General features: G+C 44.3%; 1 long non-coding RNA gene across 2 annotated transcripts; it reads right to left on the reverse strand.

The window, feature by feature from the left end:
- Window positions 1-6,706: 6,706 nt before the first annotated feature.
- LOC138117801 (uncharacterized) lies at window positions 6,707-12,486 on the reverse strand. 2 transcript variants are annotated; one of them, XR_011154863.1, is made up of 4 exons: window positions 12,258-12,486; window positions 11,274-11,530; window positions 10,688-10,795; window positions 6,707-8,965 (listed from the first exon to the last, which is right to left on the reverse strand). It is a non-coding gene; the product is annotated as an uncharacterized lncRNA (long non-coding RNA). The 2 variants fall into 2 exon arrangements; XR_011154862.1 differs by lacking the exon at window positions 11,274-11,530 and having other exon boundaries at window positions 12,258-12,401.
- Between the last annotated feature and the right edge of the window lie 424 nt (window positions 12,487-12,910).

Genomic DNA, 12,910 nt, shown 5'->3' on the forward strand with positions numbered 1-12,910 from the left:
TGTACTGTAATAGTCACACCAGCTCTTGCTAAACTCCTAAAGGAGGGTGGAAGACTTTCTCTCAGTGGCTTTTGGTGAGCAGTCTTTGACATGAACCCTTGCCACAGCCTGAGCATTTTTTATATCTCTGGGAGCCTATATGCAACAAAATAATGAGTCAGGAGCACCTTCAGGACCATCCTAAACTCCCTAAAAAGATCCAATTCTACAATTGGCTTAAAAACCAGAACAAAAAGAGGACTCTGAAGAAGACTCTGAATAAAAAGCAGCAACAAAGTGAAACACATCAGGAGGCTGCTAATGAGTACTGAGAGACACCTTGCAGACACTGAATGAAAATATGGTCCCCACTCTGAGCCCCCAGATGTCTCCAGGCACAGAAACAGAGACAACAAGCACAGGCCAGCAGAGCATGAATTGGTTTTGCAGTAGTGAACAGAGAATTCCGTGGACTGCAGCTGCTGCCCACCTCGTTCTCATTTGACTTCTCCATTAGGAAGGGTGGAGAGGGGATCTGGCTTTTTCCCTTTAAAAGAAAAAAAAATGGAAAACAGCCCTCTCAGTTCTTCGAAGTCATTCTCTTTTGTTCATCTACATTTTTGCAGTCTTTCTATGCCTGGGGATAACAATTATTGCTAAACTACACATTTAAAGAAACCCTTAAACTTCAGACAGAATTCATCATCAAAATTCAGCGTGAGTGGTCTTCTGAACCTCCAGCAGAAGTATTTTCTATTAAACCAAAGTGTGCTGTTGATCCCTTTGAGCTGGCATTTCAGTGTGGTCACCACATGCAGAGGCACTCAGGCCACATCAGGGGAAGTGTCTGAAACTGCCCAAGGATGATGTCCAATTTTCCCATTATTTTCACCCACTAACATTTTGCACATTGCTCCTGCATGTTGCAGGCTGAAGGGGTTTAAACACCTTGCAGAGGGGTTTATAGTGTTCTATGGAGGCAGCAGTGACATGTTGAAGATCTTTTAATTCCCCTTCCTATAACTGCGACTCTGCAAATGAAAGGAATTGCACTTTAGTATAAAATCCCTGAATATGCCTGGGATTTCCTTCCTTCCTTCCTTCCGAATTCCGAATTCTGAATTCCTTCCTTCCTTCCTTCCTTCCTTCCTTCCTTCCTTCCTTCCTTCCTTCCGAATTCCTTCCGAATTCCTTCCTTCCTTCTGAATTCCTTCCTTCCTTCCTTCCTTCCGAATTCCTTCCGAATTCCTTCCGAATTCCTTCCTTCCGAATTCCTTCCGAATTCCTTCCTTCCCTCCTTCCTTCCCCCCTTCCCTCCTTCCCTCCCTCCCTCCTTCCTTCCCTCCTTCCCTCCTTCCTTCCCTCCTTCCTTCCTTCCCTCCTTCCCTCCTTCCTTCCCTCCTTCCTTCCTTCCCTCCTTCCCTCCTTCCTTCCCTCCTTCTTTCCCTCCTTCCCTCCTTCCCTCCCTCATTCCCTCCTTCCCTCCTTCCTTCCCTCCTTCCCTCCCTCCTTCCCTCCCTCCCTTCCTTCCCTCCTTCCCTCCTTCCTTCCCTCATTCCCTCCTTCCCTCATTCCCTCCTTCCCTCCTCCCTTCCTTCCATTTCTGCTCAGATTTCCCTCTGCTCCCATCAAGCTCCAGCCCAAACTCTAATCAGACCATCCAGTAGATATTAAATGAGATCATTCAGCTTTACAGCTTAGACCTAATTAAGCTATTGGATACTCAGAACATCCACATCTTGTTCTTTTCCTCTCTCAGAACTCCACAGAGGCTGAAGACTACAACACCCCCAAGCTTTATTCACTTCCTATAAAAACTGCATGGAGAAACTGTACACTTGGTGGTTTTGCTCACTGTTGTCCTAAAGAAGAAGGTCACTCCTTATGAAGAAAATGTATCAGAAATTGTTGTAAAGGACACTCTGAAATGTCCTTCCAGAGGAAGGAGACAGAAGGACAAGAAGAATTTTGCCACAAGATGACATTTTGGGAACATGGAGAATGATGGAATATAGTAAAAGCTTAAAAAAAAATCAATTTATATACAGAGAGTCTGTGTTTCAAGTAACATTCCAGGAATAATCATTACATAATGGTTCAAGCAGACCAGAAAAACATCTACAAGGTTTGAAACTGCAAACTCAGGAGAAAAAGATTTTAACCTCAAAGCGTTCACATTTCTCCCTTTCCAAGTCAGCAGGAAGAACAAGAACTAATTTATGTTTACAATCACTCAGTTTGATTAAAAAGTCATACTTCAACAGCTCTGAAGATGCATTTTCTGAACATCCTCCTTTCCATTCAATTAATTCCAAATGATATTTGCCCAGAAAACGTAGAGCATGTTTAACGGCAATGGAGATAATGCTAAAGCAAGCAAAGTGCTTAAAACTCGGGCTCCCTCCTGTCAGCATCCTTGCAAGAACATTATACCTTGATTCCCTCATTAATATTGTTCTGCATTAGCCTAATGGAAAGCTGAGGGATGTGTGAGGCAGCAGAACCCGGCACACAAACAGCATTCTACATATGGCATGTTTCCAGTGACCTTCTCCATTTTCCTCACCATAAAATCCACATTTTTCAGGGCTGCAGCTGAGATTTTGCCATGCCCTTAAATGCTGAGCATCCCTCTCCCCGAGCCTGAATCGTTTGGGATAGGGGCAGGGCTGGGATTTAGGATGCTGATTCTATTTTTAGTTGCACCAGGGGCTTTTTTCGTGGGTAAATCACATCGAATTGGACATGACTGACACATATTGAGGAGTTACAGCTAATGCTAAGAGAACAGGCATGGATCTCCTTTTGCATCTGCTTCCCAGGCTGCCAAAACAGAGCAAATCAAGTTTTGTTGGCTTAAAAAATACAGGACAAAATGATGAAGTTCTAGATGAAGTTACTGAGGCTTTGGCAATCACAGCAAACGCAGGAGTCAGCATTTGACTGAGTCAGATGGTTCATGCACTCAAAATATTTATTCTCTGTCCCTCTGACACAGTGTCAGAAATTAATGAGGCCGGGAGGGACCTCAACAGGTGATTTTGGGCCATTTTCGGGTGTTTTCCCCAGGATATTCAGTTGATCATGAGCCAAAATCTTCGGATTGTGCTCATCTCTTGAGAACTGCTTGGGCTGGGCAGCAGCTTCCAGGAGCATTTCTCAGCTCAGCTTTCACTGCTGGGGAGCTCTCAGGGACAGCCCTGGAAGAGGGAGAAGCTGAGAAAACACTTCAGGAGGAGAACAGGGAGAGCAAGAGGTGCCTGAAGCTGCTGAGAATGGTTCTGCCACCTCTCAACGAGTCAGAAGCCAAGCAGGCAGCTCAGCTTGTGGAGTGGCTCTTAACACCTCTTCATTCCAGTGCTTCCCACGGAAAGGATTCCTTGATACCCTGCAGAGCATCGGTGCCTTGCCAGCATTCCCAGAGTTTAGCTAAAAATAGAGCACTGTAGAAAACACCCGTGATTTTAATCGGAATATTTCCACCTCGGAGCCTTTTTCCTGGGCAAGGGCTTTTACTGCCCACACGTGCAGCTTCCAAGTGTCCTGCAAGGCTGGGGGAAAAAAAATCCCAGGAATAATTAACCGGCGCAATTGAGCGGGGAACACCACACCTGCAAAGTTTGCAAGCCATGAAAATTTATGGTTTCATAATGGAACGTGGGCTCAGTTTAATGGGTAAAATACAGCACTGCAAGGGAAACAACTGTAAATTTTCATGGCTAACAAACTTTGCAGGTGTGGTGATTCATGCTCAGCTGCCCCGTTTAATTATTTCTAGGTTTGTGGAGATCCCAGCAGAAGATCATGAAACCAACTGTCTTTGAAGATTCGATTCCTTGCTTTAAAAGTGCAAATATGGCTAGCTGGAGTGGCCCTGTTGCAGGTAGAATTGTGTGTGCTTCAGGTGTGAGAAAGAGAAATCCTGGTAAAATTAAAATAATTTGCTTTGAGATTTTAGTATGAAGAGAAAAATATGAATTCATGAGATTGAGAAAGAGGGGAAAAGGACACTCAGGTTTGATGTTCAGCCTGTTTTATATGATTACAGAATATAAATCACTCTGTCTACCTGCTTCATCTTGTTAAGCATTGCTGCCTCTTTAACTTTGGTGAAATCTTTCCTTTTGATGTGGATCATGGGGTTTTAGCTCTGGATAAACCTCAAACACAAACCCAATAGGGCATAAAATGGGATATATGTGAAAAAAGCAATTGATTCAATGGCCACCAGAATTAATAGAAATCTTTCCATTGGTTTGAATCCTTTTTGGACCAGATCTTATTTTCAGGAGCAGAAGCTCTTTTCCTCCCGCAGTGCAAACGTTTATCAGAGCAATTTTTCATCTCTGTGCTCCAGCAGGGACTGGTCTGGAGCCTGAACTTTGTCCCTGCTCCTCCAGCAGCGCAAGCTGTGCCAACACCTTCAGTTTACAGATCACTGTCGAGCTGTCAAACCAATCAGGAATTCAAAGCACCCCAGACCTTTTAAATGCTGCCAGTGTTCTGTCATGAAATATATTCAAATACTGGGAAGCTTTCAGAGTCAATGTCCTTCCTTAGAGTGAAGGGCCATGAGGAATTGTTAATTAGTGTGGTCTGTTATTTTGCATTTACTGAAATTATAAACCCAGCATCTTTTAAACCAGATTCAGATTCCAGTCAGACAGGAACGCTTTTATCCTGGTGAGTTTACAGACCTCCAGATAACACTTGATAACAGGGCTGTTCCTCGTAGATTAAAAGGTTCACAAGCATTCTCGAGTGGGTCTTTAAATTAGAGAAGGAAACATTGGTGTGTTACCAAAACTATATCCAAGGGTAAGTAGAGTTGAAAGAAAATCCATAAAGCTCGGGATCAAGGCTCCTGGTAAAGCAACTTTTGAACTGGGGTAACCAGAGGCTACCTAAAGCTTTCCAAGGGATTCAGAAACCTCTAAAAGTGGCCCAAACCACCTAATATAGAGCAAAACTCCTTGTCCTCCTTCCTCCCTGGAGGGACTGAAAGCTGTGTAGGTGTGGCACTTGGGGACATGGCTTAGTGGTGGTCTTGGGAGTGCTGGTGAACAGCTGGACTCAATCTTAGAGGGCTTTTCCAACCTGAACAATTCCATGGTTTCCTCTGTCACTCCCAGAGCCTCAGGAGTGTTTCTACCCCAATCCTACTCCAGCACTTCCTCGTGTGAAATCCCTCCAGCCCAGCAGAGGAGGATTCCGGCAGAGCTTTCAGCAAATATTCCACACCCTCCTCGAAGGGCAGCTCCAGAACAGACACCAAAGCCTCCTTGTGTTCTTCAGAGCTCACACAGAAACAAAACCACCAGAGAGAGCTGGACTGAAAAATTTTATGGAATTTTGCCAGAGAAGGGGGCCACATTTAGGAGGAATTTGGGTCATGCCCTCCAAGTGCAAAGGACACTTCGAATCCCTGATGGTGAGATCCTCATGTCTTATTTCATCAATCTGTGGTTTCCAGCACACCAATTTTTATAGAAATAGGATGAATGCTGAATTCTGGCACCAGTAGATGTGGACAGCTTCTAGAACACACTGTTCTAGGTGGACAATGAATATCTGGATAATCAAAGCAAATCTGATTTTAATACAAATATCTTGAGGACCAAACTGAAGCTGTAACTTGAATTTTACTGTTAACAAGTCTGCTCCCATCAGTGTCAACATTTGAACAGATATTTGTCTGAACAACCACTAGAAAATAACCAATAGGAAGTAGAAGATAAAACCAACTGCCATGGTAAAGCCAAGGTGAACATTTCCCTCCTCCAGCTGCCCACTGTACTCCCCCTGTCTGAAATACTGTACAGTGATGTTTCATATATTTGCTGCCACTCCCAGCTCCAGTGGTAATTCCTTTCCTGGATTTCCATGATCTAATGTGATCCCATGATGGAGAGAGTGGTAAATTAAACCCCCTGGAGCAAAGCATGTCAGTAAGTGTTTAAATTTCCCCTGTGGAAGTTGCTTCTCCGGGATGTTGGGCTGGAGTTTGGGACACAAAATTAGATACCATAATCAGGAGTCTTGAAAAATCTAGAAATAAGTAAAGACTGCAGGGATGAGATAATGGCACCACTGGAGTCACTTGGAATCTTGGATCAAGATTCCACCCTGAATCTTCGGCAGCTTTTGGAGTGAACACAGATAAGGGCAGTGCCTGATATTACAAAAAGGGATTGAGGAAGTCTCAAAATAAGTCAGTGGAATCTCTTTCCCTGGAAATTTCTCTAGTGCAACAATAGATCTTGTTTATGTAGGAAAAGTGGCCCCTTCCCACTCTTCAAGACACCACTGCAAGCCCCAAAAAACGAAGAACCCGTGGAATTCCTGCTCTGCAATCCCTGCTGATGTCATTCCTTTAGGATATGTTGGAGGCTGGCACCTCACAGGCTCAGACACAGCCACCAAAGACATTTCTGAGGGTTGAATTTCTCTCTTTTTTTTTAAATAAAATAAGCAATTTCTCAGTTGTTCTCATTCTTTTCACTCTGAGCTTTGGAAGTTTAAGGAATTAGAAGTTTTGTGTAATTATTATCACATCAGTGTTGATGCTGGAGACGTTACAAAGAGCCAACAGTAAAGCCCTGACCCAGTGGCTCTCCCCAGCACTAACCCAAGGTCTCCCAGCACTGTTCTCCTGTAATTTTGCCAGGATTCAGATCTGTCAGTGCTTCCACTACTCTGTCCTGAGAAATAAAAGCAAATAGCATTGAAAAAAACCTGCTTTACTCAGTGCTAGGACTGCAGAGAAAGACTTTATTCCCCTGGTTAAAACCTTCTCTCACTTCCCTGAGGAACAATTCCACAGGGCATGTTACAGGAAGGGAATTATACTGTATTAGCATAAGGATAGGTGTAGCTTTAAATCCATCAAAACAGTTCTCCACAGCTCTGTGAGATAAAATAAGGCCTCCTATTTATTTTTATTCCTTGAATCACAGGCTGGAAGTTTTCTTTCAGTTAAAGCATCCATTACCTCCTCCCTGCCTGTCCCTCCTGCTGTGTTGTGTTGCTTCACTCTTACTGGGGGTTTTCTCCAGCATGAAAATAATGGCATTATTTACAAAAATGTAAACTTTTTGTGGGAAATGCATTATTTGTAGAGCAGATTCTGCCTCAGCCATCAAAGTAGCAGCAGGAAGAGCTCACTTAAGCTAGACACAATCATGTTTTCTTATTCAACAGAAACATTGTTTGAAAACGCATTTTGGGTTTTCTGCTTGGTTTTGTGTTTGTTTGTTTGCTTGGTTTTTTGCCACAGATTAGTGGGAGTGCTTTTATTTAAATAGAAAAATGAATAAAGAGCAGCTCCTGTTTTCTGGAAGTCTTTCTCTTTCCAAGTTTGCACTTCTCAGCTGCATTGCAATGGAACAGTTGGGCACAATAATTTGAAAAAAGCAGCAGTAAACACTCAATGCAGTAATTAGAGAAGCAGTTCTGTCCAATATCTTTCCATTGGATTATTCCCTCTTTGTTGCTCAGCTTTATGCCATCCCTTCCTGCAAACTGCTCGTCTTCCTTTTAGACAGAACTTCAGAAATTTCAAGCTGCTTCATTTCAATAAATGCTAATAAATAAAGCAGCCCATCAGAGCTTTCCCAGGATCTCAGGGTGTGTGACAAAGGAAGGCAGGATAACAACTGAACACAGCTGCCAAGAGCTAAACTGGATTTTGTAATCATTAGATTATTCACTTAGCTCCAAAAATATCTATTTCTGAACAGCTTTTCAGGATCCTCAAAGTGTAGCTCAAGGAAAGCTCTGACTATTGCACTAGGAGGGTTTTTCCCCTCCTTTAATAAATTAACTATTTTCCATGAGAAATATCAAAATAAGACACGTTTGAGCTAAAAGCCAGTGACTGATTTTATCAGCTGTGCCTAAAGCAGTGAGCTGAACTCAGTGATTTTATTAGTGGGCAATAATGTTTTAATATGGTGTGATCAGCTACAGGCTTCCTGAGTTATTCCAATATCAAACACATCCTAAGAAACACGGCCCTGGAGAGCCTAATTAGAAATTAATCCAGTTTCCACCAGAGTTCCTCCATGGAAGTTGCCTTTCGGCAGGCACAGAATTCCCAGCCTGAGGGTGGCTCTCAGTGCTGGTGGTGTTGGATGGAGCCTCCCTCCGTCCTCCCAACGGGATGAGGCACAAGGAATCAGTCCTGGACTCAACTGGAGTGTGCCACAGGCACCTCCAGCCAGGCTGAGGAGTGTATCCTAAGCAAAAGTGCCCTGTGGGATCCCCATTCCCATTTTGTGTGATGCATTTTGTGCCTCTTCTTATGGTTTGCAAACAAAACCGCCAGCTAAACTGAGCCTACAGAGAGCTGGACTTGATTGGGCTCGAGATTAAAAGGACAAATTGTGCTACCCTTCTCATATTTGCAACTGTACCTCAGAGCAGTTGAGAAGAAGAAAATGCAGGGGTGATGTAATTTTAATTCTTTCCTGTAATTGTGGGGAGAGAGCACAAAAGAAGCAATGCAACATCTTTTATTTAATGACTTTGAAGACAAAGATTGCATTTCTGGTCCCTTTCTGTTGCTGTAGCATCTGTGCTTCAGAGGAGAAACCCTTAAAACAATGTATTGTCTAATGTTTTGTTTGTTTGTTTTTAATTTGGAGTGATCAAAGTCGTGATTTTTCTGTGTCCTTGCTGCAAAAGTATGTGCTCAAAGATGCACATATACAAATATATATGTATAGATTCTCTGAAATCAACAGGACAGGAATATCCTGGGGGTTCAGCCCCTTTGCCATCTCCTACAGCATAACGTTTTGGGCTGCTGGAATGAGTCTTTCCTTGGATACTTTTCCAAATGAAGGGTTGAAATACCGATTAAAGTACTGCAACATTCTCTCTATTGTAAGATCTCCTGTTGAAATGTCTCAGGTTATAAAAGAATCACACGGTTGTCTGTAGAAACTTTGTTTCCATCCCAATGAATTCCAATCACAACACTTAGCTGAAAACGCAAAAATTACAAGTTAAAAACGAGCGTGATGAATTGTCCCCAAACCTCTCAACTTTTCCGAGGTTCTGGCAAAAGCATCTTTGCTTTAGAATTCCAGCGGTGACGTCAGAGCTCAGGAGAAGGTGCAGATTCCCTTTCACTTCGATTGAAACGAGGGTTATTTACTTTAGATTAATGGTGTGAGTCACTGTCCTTCTTAGCGATTCAGGTTTGACTCGGCCGAGGTCACCCGAGGCAGCCGGGGAGCAGCGAGCCCCCCTGGCCAGCCCCTGTTTATGCAATAATTAATCTCTCAAGTGACAGCCCAGCCTAACAGGCTTACACAGACATGACGTTTTAATTTGCTAAAATATTTTTAAGCGGGATTTATTCAGCCAGCACCTCAAAATACAGCTAAAAATAACGTGAGCGAGCAGCGGAGGGGGTTTTGCACAGCCGAGTTTGGGGCCGTGTGCCGTCCGAGGAGCTGTGCAGAGGGATTTGGGATGTCACAGAGGCCAGGGAAGCTCTGCCCTGCTCCTTCCAGGGCGGAAAAAACAAGGAACCTACCGCAGGTGAACCTTGCAGAGCCATTCACCCTGAAAACTGATGGGAACCGTTGAGCTGCTGCGGTCCTTAAGTCTGTCCTAAGTTCCGAATTAAGCAGGACTTTGCTGCCTCACCTGGACCTGGGACGTGCTGGAGACAGGATGGCATTTGGGGGAACGGGATGATAACATCCGACTTGTCCCCGACTCAGCCCCTCTCCAGAAGGGCTTTTGGGGCCAACGATGACAATTTTCGTGTATTAAAACCTTTTAAAGCAAGCAAGCTCTGCACACACCCTCACACACGTCACAAGACTTCAATAATCAAAACAACGCACTGAAAGGAACTTCAAAAAAATAAAGATAATAAAAAGGCACGTGGTGCTATCTGCTCTCATCTTTTCTAATAAGCACCTCCGTTATCAAAGCTCTTGAACTGTTCTACAGAACACACTCAAACCCAGATTTCCAGCTCCTTTCCCCCAGCGTTTAACTCTATTGTAATGCAGATTATGCGTGGCTCTGGCTCTAAAACACCTTCCATCCCCAGAAGTTTCGCACTTAATCAGCCGCTTAAGCATCCCCCAAATCGCAGGTGAAATGGAGCCAGAAAAGCAACCCAACAACTCACAGCCCGCTTCTCCAGCAGATTTACACACAGAAAAACCCAGGGGGATGTGCACAAGAGGAGCCCAAGCTCCTCCAGATGTTTCGGGAGCCTCGCAGTGTCTTTAAGTAGATTTGAACATAAAATTCTTGTGAAACAAAACGCTGATTGTTTTTAACCTCCGCAGCTGAATAGATTAGAGGGGGCAGATGCATTATTGATTTAATCACAGCCACGGGCTCGTATCCATTAGGATTTTATATTGCAATATTCAGCTGCAGTTCGCCATCTCGGGATAAAAAGCACATTTGGCACAAACAAAGGTCACATCCAGCGAACCTGGCGAAGTAATTACAGCCCGTGGAATACCAAATGTTCCTTAGTGATGTTTCACTTAAGGAAAAGCTGAATTAGCTGGGAAATCCCAGCAGCAGCGAGCGCAGGGTGGCCCTGGGGGACGACACCTTTGGGCAGGATGAGTCCAGAATAGGAAACGAGGCAGCATCAGCTGGAAACTTCCCTTTAAACCAAATTAAAAGTGCAGACTCCAAAGGGATTCGATGCATTTTTGAGCATTACCTTTTTTTTCACGGCCGGTTGTTCACGAATTCCCAGGCTGGTCTTTCTTGAGTAATTTTTCCCTTAAACAAAGTTCTCCAGTATCCACCGCCTGACTCCAGCCTGCAACTTTTCGAGGAAAGGGGGGGGGGGGGGGGGGAATATTTGGAGCATTTAAACTCATCAATGGGAAAGGAACTGGAAGAGGAGCGCACCCATCACCGCACCGTCAGGACGGGCATCCCCAGGGGGAAATAAGGAATAGGGAAAAAATCCCTCTTAAAGTTCCCTGGGCAGCTTTGGGCCAATCCTCACACTTAATTATGGGAGTAGCAACCTAATGGTGTTAATTAATGCTTGCCCCGTTTAAATCGGTGTCTGAAACAAAGGCGATAATGAGGGGGAAAGTTTTTCCTGGCGGGATTTTATGATTACCGATCATTTCAATCGGGGATGGATCGGGGGTTGTTAGCAGGCGATGGGTCCCGCCTAAGGCCATCCAGGACTCCTATAACCGAGCCTTAAATTGGGAACACGTTTTTCTCCCGCCAGGATGTAAGCAATTAATGGGAATTAGAGCCCCTTTTGTGATTACCAACAAAATTACCTTCAGACTGAGGAATTCAGCCGGGGAGCAGGCAGGACCCGCCTGCGAGCTGTCCCCACCCTGAGCGAAGGAGCAGCCAAGGGATGGATGGTCGATCCCTCATTAAACCTCGCTAAGGATGATTTGCAGGCGTTGTTTGTCAAACAAAGCCCTCTGAAGTGCTGCCCTTCAGAGAAGGAGCATCGAACACAATCAGCTCAGGCTCCAGGCCCTGCAGGGGCTGCGCTGGGGCGGTGACACAACACGAACCTCTCGAGCTGGTAGCAGAGATGGATTTTAGCCATAATCTCTGCAGGACTTGGTGTCCACAGTAAAATACTGAGTTGTTGGTATTGGAGAGTGTAGATATTTAAATATCTATTTATTTTCTATTATGTGTTATTATAACAACCATCATTTCTATTTACGGATACGCTTTTTAATTCTCTGAACCCCTCAGAAATTGTTCAGTCGCTGAGTTCTGACTCCTCCCAAAGCCCACACTTCACTTTTTATAGAATCCCAGAATAGTTTGGGTTGGAAGGAACCTAAAAGCCCATCCAGTGCCACCCCTGCCATGGCAGGGACACCTTCCACTGTCCCAGGCTGCTCCAAGCCCCAATGTCCAGCCTGGCCTTGGACACTGCCAGGGATCCAGGGGGCAGCCCCACCCTCTGAGAAAAGGTTTTCTTCCTGATATCTGACCGAAACCTTCCCTCTGTCACGTTAAAACCATTGCCCTTGTCCTTTCACTGTCTGCCCACATAAAACGTCCCTTTCCCTCCTTTTTACTTATTTTTACTTATTATTTATTTTTTTATTGCTTTTGTTGCTTAAATACAAAGTATTTTAATTGTTTGGGGTTTTTTGGTTGGTTGTTTTGTTTTTTTTTTTTTTTCTATACTTGATTTAGTAAAAATAGATGGTGTAAAGTTTAAGTCTCCTTCCACCTGCAAAGAGAGCCTGATGTTAACCCGGAACACGAGGATAATAAACAAAGCAAACCTATGGCTTCTTGTCCCCACGAAGTCTCCCGAGGCCAGATCGTCCCCTCCCCAATCCAAGTGGCTCTGCCGGTGGGAGCTTCACCCCTGCAAGGCCACCCTACAGCAGCACAGCTCACCTGGAGGACACGAATCCGGCCCGAGGGAGGATTTTATCTCTCCAGAGCACGTGCTTCTCGTTATCTCTGTTTGTGCAGCATCCAGCGGCCAGGGACGCATTCTTGGGCGGGACCTTGAAATTCAACAGTGGTGGGCCAGCTGGAGGGCAGGGTGGGAGAAAGGAGAACACAAACTGTGATTTTTTTGGGGTTTAAGTGAAGGGATATGTGTGAAAACCATTTGAGGTAAAGGAAAAGTGGAATTGTGCAGCAGAGAAGTGCTTCGTATGTATGAAAATAACGAATTTTAATAGCAAAAACTACGACCATAAAAAACAATAAAAGCATAAAACTGTGAAAATTTTGAGCTATGACTGTATAAAAACCTCCTTTTTGTAGCACCAACCACATCAGGACTCATTCCTACAAGTGGTGTTTTCCACAAAGGAAGGTTTAGTGATGCAGCATCTCACCGGGAGCCAGCAAATTGCTAAATAACCCTGACCTTGCTGCCACCAGCACCTGTGGAAAGGGAGAGCCTGGATTTCCCTTTCAA

This window comes from Aphelocoma coerulescens, chromosome 12 (assembly GCF_041296385.1).
Source record: "Aphelocoma coerulescens isolate FSJ_1873_10779 chromosome 12, UR_Acoe_1.0, whole genome shotgun sequence".
Classification (NCBI taxonomy): Eukaryota; Metazoa; Chordata; class Aves; order Passeriformes; family Corvidae; genus Aphelocoma; species Aphelocoma coerulescens.